This window comes from Camelus ferus, chromosome 7 (genome assembly GCF_009834535.1).
Source record: "Camelus ferus isolate YT-003-E chromosome 7, BCGSAC_Cfer_1.0, whole genome shotgun sequence".
Lineage (NCBI taxonomy): Eukaryota > Metazoa > Chordata > Mammalia > Artiodactyla > Camelidae > Camelus > Camelus ferus.
Window position 1 is genome coordinate 67,967,409 of NC_045702.1, and position 20,457 is coordinate 67,987,865.

At 34.6% G+C, this 20,457-nt stretch overlaps 1 protein-coding gene across 4 annotated transcripts in view; it reads left to right on the top strand.

Moving 5' to 3' along the window:
• SEMA3D (semaphorin 3D) overlaps positions 1-20,457 on the top strand; it is a 178,448-nt gene that overhangs the window by 26,101 nt on the left and 131,890 nt on the right. For 2 of the 4 annotated variants that reach the window (XM_032484096.1, XM_032484100.1), the window contains exon 2: positions 305-400. The exons of 1 other annotated variant lie outside the window; for it this stretch is intronic. The gene's annotated coding sequence lies outside the window, so the exon portion shown is untranslated. Of the gene's footprint in view, positions 1-304; positions 401-10,430; positions 10,735-20,457 lie in introns of those variants that run through there. One more of the 4 variants, XM_032484098.1, reaches the window with a different exon arrangement.

Here is a 20,457-nt window from a genome sequence, read left to right on the forward strand (position 1 = left end):
GGAGTCATCTCACTCCCACAGGAATGGTGATTTCAAGGTTTTATCTATCCACATGTCCAATTATATACCAGATTGCAAGCCAACACAAAGAATCGCTGAAAACAATGTTAAAAGGACGACTTATCCCATTTTATGCCGCTATGAAAACTGCTGAATTATTACACCATTTCAAGCCATTAATTAATGAAGACCTCCGTATGAACAAAACATGGAGGATAAAGCTAAAATTTTCAGTTGTTTTGAAAACTGAGCTTGTTAACATGATTCCAATTTATTTTATTCTGTTGATTGCTTTGTCTTTTAGAGTTGTGGTCATCATCTGAGTGGTGAAGTTGCTTGTATCCTATACATACAGACGGATATCAGCTGTTTCCCAGGACGGAGCCTCACTCCGTACCAGGTGAAGGGATTTTTTGCTTGTGTGTTTATACTTCCCTTCCTAATTTTAGGATTGCCTTCTTTTCTGCCTTATTGCAATCATTCTCTGAAACCTCTCCCCTTGGTGCCAGGTTGAAGAATAATATCTTTTTTCCATATTATTTATGTCCTTTGCCTGTTTGTAGATAGCTAATTCACCCCTCAACTTGTTGCTCTGCCAAGATGTACTCATTTAATGCTTTCATCTTTTATTATTAATCATTTTTCTCTGCATCTTATTCATTCTTCCATCTTGTCTCTGAACTCCTTCCAATTTCTCTGCACCTTTTGGATAATGAGGTGCCTGGATCCGAACACCAGGTGCAGTCCCATCAGTCCTGTCAAGGAGGGTCCCACTGCCTACAGGCCTCTGTGATGCCTTCTTGTTCCCTGAGGTGCTCATTAGAGAGATGATGCCTGTCTCTACAGGCAGAGTCAAGCACGACTCCATCTCCCCCCCTTCTCCAGCAAATCCCTTCTGGCTCATTCTTCTTCCAGAGAGAAAGACCCAGAGTTTCTCTCCCTCTCTCTCACATTCTTGCTCTCTGTCTCTCACTATAGTTCTGTCCCTGTTGTTCTTTGTTTGTAGTTTACTCATCCTGCCTGACTCATGATCTAATTGATCTGTTTGTTTCCTGTTTCTCTCTTTTTCTTGATCTAACTCAACGCCCTCCCAGTTCCGTAACTTTATACTTGGTGCGGATGGCAATCTCTGCCACTCTGACTTGCACTGCACATCCATCTCTCAACCATACTGGTGTCTTTCACACCTCCAAGGAAAAAGATGCTTTTATTCTCTTACGTTTATCTAATATCTTGCCTTTTCATTTTTTCAATCAAATCACTATGTAGTTTGGCATTCTGTTAGGCTTGGAAATTTAATTATTTCATGGTTCCTCAGAGAATTGAGCTGTACATTATTTTTAATACTACCATTTGCAACTTAATAAAATAACATCTAGTTCAGTTTTTGTCCATACATTATATATTTGGGGGAAAGATATAATAGGTATGGTATCTCTGAAATAGTTATGATGTAAATAATGGTTTGTATTTCTTAATACTTGTTAGTCCTTTCTTCTCTCACTCCATTCTTTCCTGTCTTTCCTGCTTCCTTCCTCCAATCACATAATGGTTACGGAAATCCTACCATCTGCAGGACAGTGTGAGGAAGAGAAAGCAGCACCTGTCATGCTAGACCCTGCTCTGAAAGTGAGGAACTGCAGCCGCATCAAATCGCTTCCATTGTCAGTTGTGTTCTCATACATAAGAGTGGGGTTCAAAAATATGATGATTAAGTGAGAATAAGATGGCATTTTATTTGCAAATATAGGAATAGTGAGAGATAGATCCCAAATAAAAGTTTGGGGTCAGATTGAGGAGGACCTCGAAAACTCACCAAGTTACATGTAAAACAACAAAAGACTCCCATTGCCTGCCAGGTGACTTTTATCAAAACACCTTCAAGAGTATGAATGTGGTTTGCATATGAATGGAGAATTGAAGTGAGGGAGGCTGGAAAAGGAGCTTTGAAAATATTATAATAGTCCAGGAACTAAGTAGTAAAGACAGATGAAGGTTAGAGCTTGGAGGAAAATTTGAATCTCATACTATAGATTTGGGAGCCAACTTTAAAATTAGTGGCTAGTCAAAAGTGGTTAGATGGAGTCTCATACCACCTAGAGTGTCTTCATGGCTAATCCAGACTCCTGAATATGCCTCTGTGGCTTGCTGAAAGGGGGTATTTGGAGATGGCAGTGTGGAAACCGTAATTGTTACAGTCCTCTCTCAGTTGCTTCATATGCTTACAATTGGTTACAGAATTTTCAGGTGCAAGAGTCGTCATTGTCAGAGTAAGTTAATTTTAGGGTCTAGTGTGACTAGGAAAAGGAGGAGTAACCAAAGGGGGTCAATGGACCAAGAGACTAGGATCAGTCAGGGAAAAGCTAGCAGCTGCAGTGAGAGATTGATGTGATTTACCAAGCCGGTAGACACAAGAGGCGCAGTTGGTGGGAATGGGTGAAGAAGTTAAAGTAAGGAATTTGTGAGAGACCAAGGAATTCTGAGCTTTTGCTTTCAGTAGAATAGAAAAACTTCTGAGTGATGTTGCAAATCAGTGTGCTTTAGCTGACTAAAGTGAAAATTTGAAAACAGAATATTGTTGGGGAAGGGGACTACACCTCTGGCCAGCAGAGGTTTTGTTATTTTATTCTCTTTTGTTTTCTCCAAATAGTGATGATGCATGTAAAGCTATGCATTAATGCTTTTCCTCTACTTACAACTTTTGGGAAAGAAAAATTAAAAAGGAAATGGCTGATCATCTTTAGGCACAGTGTGAAGGACCCAGACATCAGAATATTTGAGCACTTTAGATAAAATATATAAGGTTTAGGCAAGCATCAAATAGTGGAGAAAAGATACATAAATTGTACAGTGCGGACCTGTTTACCAGATTATTAACTTCTTTGTAGAAGCATCTTTCAGAACTTAGTCTCACTTGGGAAAATGAATTAAAAATCTTTCTGTTAATATTTTGAAAATAGCCACAATCTTTTATTGAAGTTATTTTCATTTAGTAAACTACACCAGTATTTCAGCATTAACATCACAATTGTTACCTTGTTTGATATTAACATAACTTATTTATTTACTGCCACGTTTTTAGTATGGACTTTATTCATCTAAGCAAGTAAGAATGACTCTTTTATAAAATGAAGAAATAGAGTCAAAGCCCAGATCTTTTTTTTAAAAACCTGACTTAAATAGTAGGCTTGTGTCAGGGATCGTGAGACTTTCTATATTTCTAAGTGGCATTTATTCCTGAAGCATGTCAGCTTCCCTGCACAGTGACTTACTGTTTTTATCTTTATAAAGAGTAAAGTAAACTATTATGCAAACTCACTTCCATTTGGGAACCGTGGTGCCAAGTGTTAATGGCATCATTATTCCAAACAAAATGTGTTAGAACTATTACATTTTGTGATAGGTTTCTTGTGGGAATTTCTATGAAGGGTTTGTAGTTTGTAAGATATTCGCATGGCATAACTATTTTCTTCTTACTATTACGCTAATGATGTTCTTGGTAGACAGATTGGTCCTTTTATAAAGACATGTCAATTTCTTAACTTTTGCTAGTGGTCTGTTGAGTGTATCATTTATACTAAATGAATCTGGGTTATAAATAGGTGATAGCTTTGGAGGGAAATAGAAACAACACATAAGGGAATGGATGGGGTTTGCTCCTAAGTTGGTAAGCAGCTTAAAAGTATTCAATATTGAATTAGAATGCTGGCAGGATCATAAGTCTTAAAGAGAGACTTGTTTTTCTCAACAGAGAATTTTGGAATTTTATTGTTCTTGACAATCTCCTTATTCCTTCAGGTTATTAGAATCAAGCTCCAGCATTCTTATAAAATACTTAAAAGTTGGAGACTGCTTTATTATATGAAGAATTACTTATTTTACAGCATAATATGAAATATAAATATAGTAACACCTTATTTTGTCTACATATAGCACTTCTAAGCTAATATATGTGATATATAAATATATGTCAGAAATAGGTGATTAAAAATTACCAATCTTCAGAAGAAAAATCAATATAATTGAATAAATCCAGATAAGTTTGGACTTTAAAGCACATGAGGTAAAATGAAGAAAATTGTATAAATGTGATGAGTCATATTGTTCATTCATTATTTCAACAGCGTAGCATTAAATTGTTGTTAATTAGGGTGCCTCAGTTTTTTAATGAGAAATCAAAGACTGATTGCTTGTTATAGGATTGGTGCAAAGACTACTCTGGTTATATCAGACTCTTTAATAATTTGCATTCTAAGGGAGGAGGATATAGCTCAACTGTTAGAGTGCAAGTTTAGCATGTAAGAAGTCCTGAGTTCAATCCCCAGTACCTCCTCTAAAAAATAAATAAATAAATAAGTAAACCTAATTACCTCCCCCACAACAACAACAACAGCAACATAATTTGCATTCTATTGAAGAGCTAACCTGCATTAGAAATAAATATCTAAAATAATATAAAGCATTCATATCTGTAAATATGGTACACCTAGAAGGTAAAAAAAAACTATTATTATTTGATTGTAGTTTTTCAAATGTGTTTCACAGTCACTGAGTATATAAATGAATAATTTACAGAATGTCTTTCATTAACACTATCAGTAGGGGCTGCTCACTGATTTGCCCATAACTGAAGATTCATGTACACTTTCATATTACTCCCTAGTGTAAAATATGTTAAATTTCAGTATGACTAAATGTTTTTAGGACTTTAATATGTACCCATGGCAAAGAAAATAAGTCGCTGACCCATCAGGGAGATTAAAATTAATGCCATCACCTCATAAGCACCAAGCTCTAATGGACAAATTAACTAGCCTCCTAGTGACTTAGTGCACAGTAAGAAATGCATTTTGTTAATTATCATCTCTTAGCAATGTATTTTTAAATTACAAGAGAAAATAAAAGTATTTGTATCATGCTGAAATATTTAGGGGTGAAGGGTACTGATAGCTTCATCTCACATTGAAAATGTTTTTTAAAAAAATCAGATGGATTGGCAGAATGGATAGATAAGTCATAAAGCAAATATAGAAAAATGTTTATCATTGAATCCGGGTATGGATATATGGATGTTTGCTGTACACTTTATGTTTTATAAATATTTAACGTTTTTTATAATAAAATTTGGAAAAACATTTGCAACCTAAGAAACTATTACATCATTTTTGAAAGCAATCAATGTGCTAAAACATGAAGGGAGCTGCCAATAATAACATGACATAGTTCCTTATAAGTAGAAAGACAAGCTAGGCTGTATTTTAAAAAATGAAGTATATTTCATAAGTTAATTTGAACTTTAGCTAAATTCCTTTCAGACATATGCATTTTATGAAAAAAAAAAAGATTTTGCTCTTTTCTCTAGATTATGTGTTTAAACCTAATTATTTTTTATGATTGTCTATTATTCAGGGCTCACCTAAAGTTATCACCTTGCGCTGTATTTTCATCAATGGGCTTATTCAGTTTTACGAGTCTCTCTGGTAATTTACAAAGCACACTTTATTCTGCACTTCTACTGCCCTATTAACAAGGAAACAATCTCTACTACTGTATTTTAAATCATTGCCATCCCAACCATTACTTCATTTGCAATAAAAAGCACAAATAAACTCAGCAAGTGCATTTCATAGATGTTTGTTTCTGAAGTGTTAATGAGTACATGCCTGGTCAACCTTGGCACAGAGGAAAGGCAGACCCCCCACATGAGGCTGGATGGGGTACCAAAGTGTACCTCTCTGTCCATCCCCCTCTCATCTACTAGTCCTTCCAGGTTTTGTTCCATCTTGTTTTGAAATAAAACATTTAAGCAGTCTGGTAGAAGATAACTATTATCAGCCACTATGAGTTATCAATATTTGAGTTTTAATTAATGTATATCCTAGACAGTCCTACGAAAATGGGGCACAGGGAAAGTTTGGAACTTAGAAGTTCTCTGATGTCTGTAACATCTGAACATGTCTTAGTTCATCAGGCACCAGGGAAGAAGCAGCGTGGAGGCCAGGCCGTCAGGAGTAAGCTAAGGCAGGTGCTCGGTAGGAGGAGCTAGATAAGGCCTCTTTGGGTTGAGTTGATGGAGAGACAGTCCACACCAGGGCTAACCATCTTTGGATGATCTGTGTCCATACCGCATGCAATAGTCTTTATAGAGATGACCAGTTCAAAAAGACCTTTGATGACAAATGATGTTTGTGTCTCTGCCATACAATTCTGATATTTCCACTGATATTTTTCACTGAAACAAGTACAGTATAAAGTCATTATAATGCCTTGAGTCCTACTAGTCACGTACTTTTTAATGTCATCAAGATTAGAAATTACCTATAAAGAGTTATTTATCTCTCACAGAATCAGGGTCACAGCTTTCTGATAATTGCCCAGTAGGAACAAGCGCAAATGTCCCAATTTCTGAGGCTACTTGACTTTGATTTGTGTGGGCGCCAAGAGCAAAAGATTGACAACTATGCTTGGGCTTTCTGCTATCTCATTAGGTTGACAGAATAACAACATTTACCGTATGGGTGACAAGCAGGTGGTCAGTTTCTTATCTGGATCAATATTTGTATTTGTTTCCTAAAGTATACTTTTTATAGAAATTATTTGGATAATGAGATTATAAATATGTATTTGAAGGCATATCACTAGTACCTAATCTTAGCAATGCTCTTTTATCATAAAATTATTGCTAGCTATCATATGCTCTGTTGGAGCTCTATTGTTCCACTGTTTTCCAAGAATAATCAATAGCTCTGTTTTCTCTTACTGTTAGATATTACTAACTTTTTACATACTTCTTCAGTCTGAGATCATTTTCATCCTTGCCAACTTGTCTTTTCCACAAACCAACATAGGTTTATGCTGTCTTCATACTTTACTGCTGTTCCTTTTTAGGCAAGAGTACAGATGTCTTTTGGCTACCAAATCGTTTAATTTGTTCACCTGAGATCAAATTTAGTGGTGAATGTTGGTATATCCTTCACTTGTTTATGGTTAACAATGATCTTTCCATATGCAGCTTTTGCTAAGAGGTCAATTCAGTCATTACTTACTGCACATTTCAGTAAAATTTGTCCAACAGATGTTTGAAATAATCAAAACCTAAGATCAAAAAGCACTCTCTTTGTGTAAACAAATACTTTTCTACAAGTAAGTGTGGGTGTAAAATAAAACATAAAACACAACAAGGAAGGAATCAAAGCATTGATAAATGATTAATAAATCAGAGGGAAGCAGGATATTGTAGACTGATCATATTTTCCTGTATTCATTATCAGGCCATAGCAAACATACCATAATGAACATCTGAAATAATTAGAAAGTAAAGAAAACAATTCTGGATGTATAACACATTTGTAAGAAGTTTTCTTTGCAAATTAGTTTTGTGGGCTTTTTCATTATTTTAATCCAAGTGAACTTAGAAAACTTCTGATTCTTTTTAGAGAGGATCTAAAATTTGTGAATTTATAATATGAATGACAGTTTATTTAACATTTTTTAGAAAAAATCTAACATAAAACCTCAGGATGGCCTAGAACCTTCAGTTCAATATAATGAACTGAATATGAAATATTAATGCAAAAAGGTATTATATGAAATGCTTTGAGAATATATAAAGAATGGTATTCAAATAAAATAAAATATAATAATTAAATTAAAAACTGTATGCCTGAATGATTATCACACATACACACAAATTGATTATGAACTCAGTTTTAACCAGTACTGAAATATATTCTTGTCAGGTTATTAAATCATCTGATGAAGAACTATATACTTTCTGGAATTGATTTTGAAAGCAATCTGTTACTGTTTGTTAAGAACATCACACAGTTTTTGTTTGCTTGTATGTTTGCTTTGTTTAGTTTTGTTTTAGTTTGGGATTGTAAGATTTCCAGAAATTGTTTGTATGAGTAAACGTAGATAAGTTTACCTGGTTTTACTGAAGATTTCCAAAGTGAAGAATGAAGGAAGGAAAGAAGACAGATTATTCAGGCCCAAGGGAAGGAAGGAGAAAATGAGCAAACTTCATGAATAACAATTTATTTTCTCTCTTCAACTTTTATATAGGTTTTCGGTGGTTATTTCCTTATGTCGCTTGTCTTTTAGTCTCAGTAATATGAGATAGCTTCTCTTATTCCATAGAGGGGTGTGTGTGTGTTTATGTATGTGTGTGTGTGCACATGTGTATTTCTTTGTTGCAAGTAACAGTGCTATTTAAACATTTATATTGCTTAGCATTTGAAGAAAGTTCAAGTGATATTAAGCGTTTTCAATATTATAACTGGGTTAAATTTATTTTTAAAACTTTGGAAACATTATTTTGAAATATTATTTTGTTGACCCCACATATACAGTGAAAGAAATTCACAGGAAACACAGAGTAACACCATCACCACAGAGGGAAGTCAGTGTGAATGAAGTTAGCTTTGGACTCTCTCTAGTGGGACTTGATTTTGGTACCACAATAAGGACATTGTTATACTAGGATTCTACCTACCTGGTGAACTTCGATGTAAACTCAAAAAACAGCAACATAGAAAACCTTCAATGACTGTAATCTTCTGGCTATAAACCTAGCAAAAGCTGGAAAATACAGAAAAGTGTAGGAGATATGAAAATGAAGCTTGAAGATTCAAGCAGTAAGTTAATATATTGCATTTGCAAATTCTCCTGCAGATATGATTTGATGGATGGTCCTACTTGCAGTGATACATTTTTTAATTTCCCAGAAAAGCACTTAGAATGGAAATTTCCAGAGCTTCTCAGTTCACAGTACCTTAGCAGCTCAGTAAATTGTCCATGGCACCATTAGGGCAATAAACAACCAACCAAGAATTCTGTTTATTAAATAGTTTCAGCCAAACAGTTTATTAGTTATGGCCAGACAACTTAATAAGTGTTTATGACCTGACAACCTAAATCGAAAGGAAAAATAAAATTAATATTTTTATTTTATTCTTAAATAGCCTCAGTTACTTATTAATGGGGGTGGGAGGTGTGTGCATAGGCATGTTGGGCCCTGCACAGTTTCTCAAACCTTGGGAACAGATTGAACACTGTCAACTTCATGACCTGTTCCACGTGGATTTTCAGGAGGTACTTAGTTTTTATCTCATGACCTGCAGAAAACCCGGTTCTGCACAGCTATGACACCCTTGAAAGGAATGTTGCCCTCTCTAATGTTGAAACTGTGAAACACCTTGAGCAGTAATTTGTAACTATCTAACATCTGTGCCTGACAGACGTTGAATGCTATTGTGTTTACCTTGACATTTTAAGGTACCCCGCAGCACCCGCTGTGAGTTCGCTTAGCACTCCAGAGTGCCTTGGCATACGGTTTTGGAATCAAGTAAACTGTACGATGCTAAAGTGAATCTTAGTCCCTGAATCTTAAAACTGAGACGTCAGAAAGCCTCTGCCAGAGTGAAATTACATGGGAGGCACCATAAAGCAACTATAAAAGCTCATCTCTTATTCTTGAATCTGAGCGTTTTCTAAGTCTCCTTATCACAGTTGTTTCTCAGCATTTACAATATCTTTCTGTGGCTTTGGAAGTTTGATGTTAGCATACACAGCGGTTGTTTGAGGCAAATATTACTTGTATGTTTTAAGAAAATAATATTATCAGTGTCTGTTAGGACCTTATCATTTTGACATGGCATTTTAAGAATTGGGCTGAATGTTTGTCAGAATTTCCAGCTACACATTTCACTCAGAAGAGCTACCTTTTCCCCAGCAGTCTGTGTTAGATGTACTGTAGGAGAGGAGGTTTTCTGTCCTCTTGTGTGTGTATCCTAACTGCAGACAAACCCTGAGGTGCTCTTAAGTCAGGGGATTTGAACTAATTTTCCAGTTTTTCTAATTTTTGCATTTCAGTCACCCAGTTAACTATATAAACATTGTTTCCTTTTAAAAACAAATATCTTATGGAAATGTGTATTTACTCTCAGCTAAGGAACTCGGTGGGTTTTATCTGGATTATTGGACAAAATCAAGTATGAGAATTTTTAAACTAGATGATGTTATCTGTTTCTTGAACAATAAACTGTGAGAACCGTGAGTGTCCCCAACTGAAGGCTCAGAACCAAAACCTAAAGCAAGTTATACTGAAGTGAACCATCAAGAATATAAATCCATTTTTAACTGAAAAGAAAAACAGAAAATATAAAAGCATAGAAGTCTTCTTACATATCTCAAGCAGGGCTAATATTGATCATTCATGGAGATCCCTAATTCCCATAAGTGACATTCTTATGATTTTGAATTCAAATTTTGAATCATTTATTTTTTTCCCATCTGTTCAATTTTAATCCCAATTTCCAACCACCTACTTTGTTGGTAAAGTTTCCACACCTTTAAGTAAATTAACATCATCATAATCTCTGGCTGTGGTAACAAATTAACTGGCTTTAGTAGCAGGGATAATTTGTTTAATTTTTATTCACTGGTTGAAATCACTTCTCATCTCCTAGACAATAGGTGTTTGAAGGAAGAAACCCAGAACTAGTAGTGCTGGGCGGGCTGGTTTGTCTGGGACCTTGTGAATTCTCTCAGTTGAAAGACTCCTGAAAATCTAGAGGGTGAAGTAGCAGGGAGTTGGTCATATGAATGAAGGCATTTGGCGGTAATGGGAAGGGCATTTCTCCTATGTTGTATGTTCAGGACTGACTGGTTATTTCCCGTCTGACTACGAGACAAAGCAGTAAAGTAGCCTATACTGTGATGTGCAATATCTAGGTAAGTGAAACATTAGGAGAAAATAATAGGGTACTAGAAGAACAAATAATCTGATTTTTTTTTAACTTCATAAAATCCTATCACCTAAATGTTAGAAATATTGAGTGTGCGTCTATATGTGCGTGTGTGTATACGTACACACACCTATATATGGTGTTTGTTTGCAGATTTTGCCTCTAAATTGTTCATGACATTTTATTTTTCATGATTGATATTGAATTGCTTTCTGTCTAAGTAATTAGTAGCACTTCTATAGATAGAGGCATATTTACAGATAGTTAGAAATAGGGATGATTAGAATGATGGAGAGAAACTCTGTCCCTGTGCTTACAACTGTGAGTGAATAACATTAACATTGTGGTGTGCGGCACAATGAAACCCCTCCCTGGAGGAATGTAAATGTTTACCTGGTTCACTCTCTTCATCCTAACTGCTATACCAAAGTGCCTTCTTTTGGGCTTTCTATTCCTTAGGCTCTTTCCTTGAAGTGTCCGTGTTTGGTCTGCTACTCCTCTGAGCACCCATACAGATTTGCAACATACTTTTTGAGCTGGCTTCACAAGTCTGCTAACACGTTACCAAAATAATCTGCAGATTTTGCTGTGTATTTCTTCATAAAAATAGATATTCAGATGTATTTGTAAAATGAGAGAAGACTGGTTCTTGCCACTCTTCCATTTGTTTTATCTATGAAATTTGCCAGTGTGCTATATTTTTGCTTTTGGAAATATGACTAATTTCTTTCTATCAGTACAATGGTATGTCATCTTAACTGCAGACCTGAAGGATTTAAAAATAGTATATGTGAAATGTAATGTTGCTAACATGTGTACATCTGTATACATATTGCAGAATTATAAAAACCTTACTAAAGATCCTTACAGAAATTCTGGTGGTTGTGTAAATTGGGTTCATTTTTCTGTCCTGTCAAGTCTAAGGCCAAAAATATCTCTATACTGGGAATCCCTTCCCTTCTGTCTCAGAGCAAAATATATTTTCTACCTCTGGGGACGAGGATGAAGGGTGCAGATCTCCACATTTTACAGAAGTTTTAAAGCTAGCTTTAAATTCACCTCTTATTTTATTTTAATTAATTTAAAATTAAAATTTTGACAGTGGTACTCGATTCAGTTACAGGAAAACTTTTAAGTTTGTTTGAAACATCTATGGTACAGTCAATCTCCCTTTTCAGTTGTAAATTTTGTGAAATCTGAATACACACCAGGTGTTTCTAATGAAAATTTAGCATTCAGATAGGTAAATGCTGAAAGTGTAAAATGCACAGCTGATTTCAAAGACCTAAAATGAAAAAAATAAAGTGTCTGATTAATACTTTATCTATTGATTACATGTTAAAGTGATGATATTTTAATATGCTGGATTAGATAGAATATAATCATCTGTTTCACCTGTTACTTTTTGCTTTTCTTATGTGGCTACAAAAAAATGTTTAAAATGCATATCTTGCATTGTATTTTTATGGACAGAACTAGTATATATTTTAGAATTGGATTATATTAAATATAATATTACATATAGTAACATATTTTATGTTATTTTTATCTCTAACCATCTTGAAATTACTGTGATAATAAAGTTAATTTACTTTAGAACTTATGTGTCAGGTACCCTGGTAATCACTTTACTCATATAGCTGACTGTATTCAAGTGCACCATGTCATCTCATTTTCATGCCTAACTGCATGTAGCGTCATGACAGATATGTAGTTGGCATCCATTATCATTCTTGTGAATGAGTAATTTTTAAGATGCTCTTATTGAAGATACTTTTTGTCTTATGGGTAAAGGTATGATAGACAGGGTTATTGAAAAGAGAAGAAAGATTTTAGCAGATTGTCTCAAGTAGACTTCCTCTTGATGTTACTTTTCCCAATTAAAGTGGCGATGTCTTAGCCTTTGGCATTCCCAGAGAAAGTCTTTTCACTTCATGGCTCAAGAGGGAAATACTTAGGAAAAAAATGTATAAGATGAATTATATTTATTTTGAGAAACCATCTCTCAGCCAAAGAGAGAAAAGGTTATTACATTCACATCATATTGCTTGTCTGGGAATCTTTCTAGTGAGAAAGCAAAAAGAGCCATAAAATTAAAGAAAATATTGACAGGGTTTTCAGACACTAAGAAATGGCAGCCCCTCTTTCCTTTCTTATGAAGAATCTCTTTCTGGGATCTCTGAAACCAAACAAATATCAAAAGACTTTATTCTTCTTTCTGAAAGATGTCTGCATCCTGTTCTCTAAGATCCATGACGAATGCAAATTGGGAAAGTGCTGTATTACCACGGAGAACGATTAAATAAAAATAGGACCACCATGAGACAGTTAGATTCTTTATGTCCCTGATGTAGTCTATGTCTTTTATAAATAAATTCTGACATCTTTAGAAAGTTTTTATTATGTAGTTTTAAATAAGGCTGTGATTTCATGTCTCAAAATAAATTTTGACTTTTAAAATAAAATTCTTATGGTACTAACTCTAGCTGATATTAAAGCTGTAGATGAAACTAAGCACTTTCTCAACATTTTACTAGGCATTTTTGGCTCAAAAATCTGTTATATTGGTAAAGAAATAACTCATTAAGCTTTAAGTCAACAATTGAATAATTTAAAAATTGGGGGAGAAACACTAGCAAATTGTACTTCTTTAGTGATATTGATACATCACTGTTTAGGAGTTCTTATACACTCAAACCAAGGAAAATTCATTATCTACTTCCATATAATTCACAGAAACACATTGTTTTTCTTGGTTATTTCTTTTCTTTTTTGGGGGGGAGGGTGGCTGTTAAATTTAAATAGTAACTTAATGTATTAAAGCTCTGTTTAAATGCATTTTTTTTTACTCTTTTTCTATTCTTTGTTTTTGAGTGCAAAGTGCATTGCACACATCATAAATTAATACTGAGAAATCCAAATTTACCCCAATAGGGTCTCTCAGTGATGACTTTATAAACTAGGCCCTTGTTTATTCTGTGTGTGGCCACTTTGGCTATTAGTAGGGGATACACTGACTGCCTTTTCCCAGATTTATGAGACTTGGCAAAAACCTTGAGAAAACAGAGCCCTGCTTCTCTCAATAGAAAACATTATGAGATATTAAATAAACATTAATTTAGGTAAACTGGTACTACTTGGCCCAATAGGAATACGCTCTTATTGGGATTTCACTCTGATGGGTGAAAGAATTCATGAGAGGAAATTGGTTTATAGAGGTCACAAAGAAGGTACCCTTAAGTAATAGCTAAGACTTTGTCTTTAGAACATCTTCTTGCTCATTCACGGAGAGGGCAGTGCTTCTCTGCCAGGGAGGCACGCAGCATGTCCTTCTCCCAGTGGGGAAAGATCAAGAGAACATTCAATCTTTTAAAAATCAGCACAGAATGCCTGGTAGCACAATGATTAATTTTCTCTGGATTCCAGCAAAAGCTTGGGGAAATAGGCATCCTGCGCAGTTGGTTAACACATGGTTTTCAAATAACTTACTAACTCTTGATAACATTGAAATTTATGAAGAGGTTAAAGCATGCTTAAAAGAATAACTTGAACCTTTCTCTTGTCAACAAGTTAATGTCATGAAAAACAAAAAGGGGAATGATTTGTGTGGTGGATTAAAAATGAGAGAGACACAGCAGCTAGATACAGTATGTTACACCATCTGGATCCAGAGATGGAGAAACCAATTATAAAGAACGATTTGGGGACAAAACTGAAAATTTTAATATGGCCTGGATATTAAATAAAATGAAAGTTTATTGACAGGCAAATGGAGACAATTAACTTATAAATAGATTATAAAATAGAATATTTGATATGATCTCATTATGATTAAAAATATGTATGGAAGACTATGGAAAGAGTAACAAGACTTTAACGGCGATAACCTCTGAGTGGAGTGGGAATAGAAATATGATGTTTTTATTTTCTTCTTTTTGTTTGTCTGTGGTCTGTGTAGAGTGCAAACATACTACTTTGGTAATAATTGCAATCTATTTTTAATAACATAACTAACCAGCAGTAAAATTTACCTTGATGTTTACACCAAGATATTGTATATTGTGAAAGAATATTAAGAACCCTGTACTTTAGTCAGGGCAGTAGGTTATGTCTTTAGTTTGTGGGGTAGACAACAACAGGTTGCTTTAATGCTGCTAAGTTTTTCTTGATACTAAACTACATGGTACAAAGAACAACACTCAGACTTTGCTAAAAAATATCAAGTCTCTTTCTCTCCAATAAGAACTTGATTAAAGCAGATTTTTTTCTACTTTTGAGAATTCTAAATGCATTTTGAATTTTTAGGGTAACAAAACAGAACACATTGCTCTGATAAAATAGTTTCTCAGAGTCCTTACATTCTCATCCCTAGTCATCGTATGCATGCATTCATTTAGTATGAGGCCATTCCCTCAAAAAAGGTCTTGAAACTTGGATTAAGTAGACTTGACTCTTAATGACTCTGCGGTAATCAGAAACTGTTAATAATGTGTTCATGTCTTGCATGTTGTAGACCATAGTTTACACAGAATAAATGACATATGACAGCCAGGAAATAAGAAATAAGATCTCTGTTGTAACAGGTAGGACCAAATTGTGTGCTGATGTTTAAAGTGACATCATGATGAAGAATGTCTCACCTTTTCTTTTTAATGTAAGGAATCTTGCACACATTAGGACAGTGAGACACCTTAAAGACCATCTTCATTAGTCCCTTCTTTTAAAATAAGGAAACTAGAGTTCACAAAGATAGAATAATTTTTCAGCAGTCACACTGATATTTATTGGCAGAGCATAAACCAGAATTTAACTTACGTGATTTCTAATATTGTGCATTTTTACTCTGCCAGACTAAATTTTTTCCATATTTGAGGAAGGGGAGAAAATGCAGAAATTTAAGTAAGTTGATATGCATTACAAGAAATCATATTGAAGTTACAAATGAAAGCTTGAGGGTAAGCTGATTTACTCTTGGATGACCAAATATCTCCCTCTAAAAATTTAAGAACAGTAACCTTAAACACATCAGTTCATTTCCATAGATGCTGTATGTTTATTTTAGCCCATTATATAATATATAGTGTCATATAATACCATTCACATTAATTAGTTCTCATGTTTAGAGAACATGTGACTCTACTAAGAATTACAAGTCCAAATAGTCACTTGTTACTCATCTTAAGATAGATTGAATATAAGTAGGCTGATTATATTTTTACTCTAATTTGGATTTCAAAAAGAAACAACTCTATTATGTTCTCCAAATGTCTTTATTTTTTCAATTTGCGCATCAACTGAGATATGCAATTTGTAACCACATCATGAAAGTATGTTTGAACATTTTTATCGTCCCATTTGGCATATCTAGAGAGGAACAATGCCAGGTGAAAAAGAGAGATCAGAGTGTATTTCTTGACAGTTTAGAAAGAAAATCATTCTTCTTCTAAAGTGGAGAAAATAAGGCTTTTTTCAGCCTTCTCATGCCCAGTAAGTACAATGCTGCAAATGAGAACTGTCATTGCTTTGAATGTGGTTACTCTGTTTAAATACTAAAGATGTTTTAAATGTTCACAGTAAGCCTACTTAATGTCGCTTAGGTAAGTTGTCCTATTTAGATGATAACTTCCTTGTCCCGCCTTTGAAATCTCTTGCATTTTTCTCCTTAGTGTTACCACATTCTGACACCTTATATTTCCTTTGTGTTTGGTTTCTGTTCCTTCTAAATACAAGCTGCTTGAATAGAGATTTTTTTTTTCTGTGTTCACTCAGTATCTGTAGTGCTTGACACTTTGACACTTAGAAGGTGCTCAATAAATATTCTCTTGAATGAAGAAATCAATTCATAGTATCCATATAGTGGTTCAATTATTATTTTAAATCAGATAAATTAGAATATTTGTTTCCTTATGTTAACAAATACTGTATTTTATGCATTTGTATTGAAACTTATAATAGGGCTGTGTTCCTACCTGTCTTGGAGTTCTTGAATGATTATGTCTATGATACACTTGGTTTTTCTTGAGTAAACCTGAAATTCTAGAATCACTCTGAAACATTTTGACAAAATCTTAGTCAATATTATACTTAGTATATGTCACAGATGTAGAGGTGAAATCTAAAAATAAAGGTTAGTGCTCTTATTGCTAGTAAACTTTTCCTTCAGACCATCTGTATGGCTTTTTAACTTTAGGAAATTGGAGACAGTTCATCATGACTAGATCTGCCATACCGGAATTTTAGATTTAGAAAAGACCTTAAGGTTCCAGTAGTTCCAGCTTCTGTATTTTAAAGAAATGGACGATAAAACCTGAAGAGGTCTATCTCAGTCTATTTGAACTGCTATAACAAAATGCCACCAACTGGGCAACTTATAAACAACAGAAATGTATTGTTCACAGTTCTGGAGGCTTGAAGTCCAAGATCAGGGCTCCAGCTTGGACTGTTTTGGTGAGGGCCCTTTTCCTGGTTCATAACCAGTGCCTTCTTTCTGTGTCCTTACCTGGTGGAAAGAGCGAAGGGGTCTCCCGGTAGCCTTTTTATAAGGCACTAATCCCACTCGTGAAGGTTCACCCTCATGAGTTAAGTACCTTCCCAAGCCCCCATCTATGATTGCCATCATCTTTGGAGGTTAAGATCTCAGCATATGAATTTTAGGGGCAGTGTGGAAACATTCAGACCATAGCAAGCTCAGATAAATTATCTGAGGACTAAAAGCTTGTTGGTAGCAGAACCTGGCCTCAAATTAATATCAGGAATCAGACTGATAGTCAGATATTCATTTATCCCTTGATGCTTTCCATTAAAGAGCATTCCATTATTATAAAAAGATGTTCATCAATTATGGTTGCTGTTAAAAAGAATGAAAAATTCTAAGAGGGTGAAAATGAAGTATCTTGGTTTTGCCCTTTGTGTGAAGACTATGTTGATTACACTAAATATAATTTAAAGTAATGGAGTCATTCAAAGAATCTGAGTGTTACCACCTAGTTTGATATTAGTTTCCCATGTATTTCAATGTTAAATGCTTTATACATCAATTTACATATTTACTCCATATTCTTTCTGTATTGCATAGGTCTTCTACCTAATATCATGTGCAGAAATAAATGAACACAAAATGAATAGTATTACAACTGCTGTGATATTTTGGTACAAGGGTGTTTAGTGATGGCATAGTCTGTATTTTTATGAATATGAGTAGTGTTATCTCAAGTTAAGTCATAAAATAACTCCATGATATACATTTCTTGTCACTGCATTTGTCATGTTACAAATAGAACATACATTGTCTGTTAGCCATGAAATGAAACCATGTTTTATATTTATCCAGTCTTTTTTTTTTTAAACTTCTAATCTATTCCAATTTGATTATCATTATCAGGTTTTTTGATCCACCTTAGTTAACAGCTTATTAACTAGCACTTAAGGGGTAGCATTTTTTTTGTAGTTGCTGTTAGAGAACATGCTTGTGAAATTCCATAGTAAAATTAAAGAGGGAATAGCATCTCTAGGCTGAAAGTAAGACAAAAACATGGCAGACTGTTGATTAAATACTGCTGAAATATGTTTGGCTGAGAGAGCTGGAATTTTACAAAGATTAAAGAGAATCTTATCTGCTAATTTTTATCCTTTGATCACATGACAGAAATAATGAAACTTTATTTTCTAATAAATTCAGGAAAAAATATTCTGTATTTGTATTGTTTTAAAAAATAATTTTATTATGAAATATATTATAAGTAATAGAGGATAGAAAACCTATCAAAGGTTTTATATCTACAAGCTGTAAACCTATCTTTAAAACCAGTTTAATGACTACTAATAAAATGAATATCCGTTGTTTTCCTGTTAAAAAGGCCCCCAAATGCAGAACTAGAACAAGATACAAGGGTGTTTCTCTGTTGTGCAGAAGGACTGATGTAGTCAAGGGTCCAGCGTCAGTAAGTGGCTTTGTTCTGCTCTCAGATTCTTTGTCTTGGTGCCCTGAGTGCTTTAGAGTGTTGCCCTCAGCTGCAGTGTCACCACAGCGGGCTGACAAGCACTTTGTCCATGTTGTAGCCTGTTTAAATAGAGAATGAGAGGGAATGGAAGCAAGCAATTTATTTTAAAGAAGCATCAAGTGCATTATACACATCCCTTTGAATTAGTCAGAATTTATGGACCCTGTCTCATCAGCTGTGAGAGAAGATGGAGGATGAGGCTTCTACCGTGCGCTTTACTTGAATTTAGGGCTGATGGGTTTTTACTCCTAACATGACGTATGGGTATTGACACCCGCTAATGTCAAGTAGGGGTGTGGATACTGGGGGATGGTTAATAGTTCCTGCCATACCTATATGCTTATTCCCACCGTAAGATAGAATTTTTTTAAAAATAGATATTCATTTTCAAGGAAAATACCATTTGTAATGCTAAAAGCTAACTTTTTATCTTTCATTAGTATTTCATTGTAGATTTTCAATCAGATCACACCTTACTATAAAGCACAGTAGTTGTTTTGTAGCTATATATGCAAATTGTAACCATAACTTTGAATATTTTGTCTGAAATGTGATTTATTTAGTCTAAATTATAAACCCGTCGGTAAACTTTTGAAAAATCAGTTTACATGAGAATTTATTTTAAAATAAAGTCATCCTATTTATGGCCAACCGTCTTACAGAAATGGATACTATCAGAACTGAAGCGAAGAATGGTGCAATTACACTAGGACATGTGAGAAACGGTGTGATGTTTCTTTGTCTACACCTCAGTAATCTTTTTTACTCATAAAGCATAACCTATCTATCTTTCCCATTTCTTATAATACCTAGTCAGGTTTGTCAGGTTCTCTGTCACAAACTGACATGTGATTTTCAGGTTATTCAAAAATATCATTTATTTCTCTTAGAAAATGTGTGCCCAAATTTCATTTAATGTTTAATAAGTCAGATGAGCAAGATTAAAAAAAAATGTTTTCCTTTAAAAATTTGTTGATTTCTTATCCATCTAAAAACCATTTATTAGGCTTCTACTTTGAGCCTAGTCAGCTTCTGTGGGCTAATTTAAGGTAAATTTAAAAGAATATATGTTTTCAGTGTTTAAGCATCTTCCAGTATTTTGGGGGGAGTAGGAAGCATCAGGCCATGTACAAGATAATTTGACTGTAAGTTAGCGTGGTAGAAAACAAACTGTGCCGTAGTGATTTTGAGAGAGAGTCAATGTTTCGACTTGGAATTTATCCATAAATGGATGAGATTGGATCTGGGGAGCAGGGTATCATGCACAGGGAGAAGGAAATGAACATGGTTTGGATGGCGTGTGCTGGTTGACCATCTTGACTGGAACAGGGAGTACACATTGAGGAATTGAGAGTGAAAGTAATTTATCTGAGGAAGGAACTGGCGTACCAAGGTAGGGAGTTCATATTTTAAATTAAAGATGGCAGTATGAAAGCAAACACTTTCTGAAAACAAACAAATCTGGAAACATCAGGCTCTCCCAAGATGGGAGTCCACAGCTGGAGTCCAGAATACCAATTGTAGTAACCGAGGCATCCAGTAACTGTAACAGCTACTCAGGGCTCCCTTAGTGGCTTTGAAAATGGACTAGAAAAAATTAATCCTAGAGGTAACATAACATGTATGTTATTAAATGACATCACTGACACAGAGGATAGCCTCGTTTGATAATTAAAGAATAGATATTCCCTCACTTTTCCCTCCTGTAG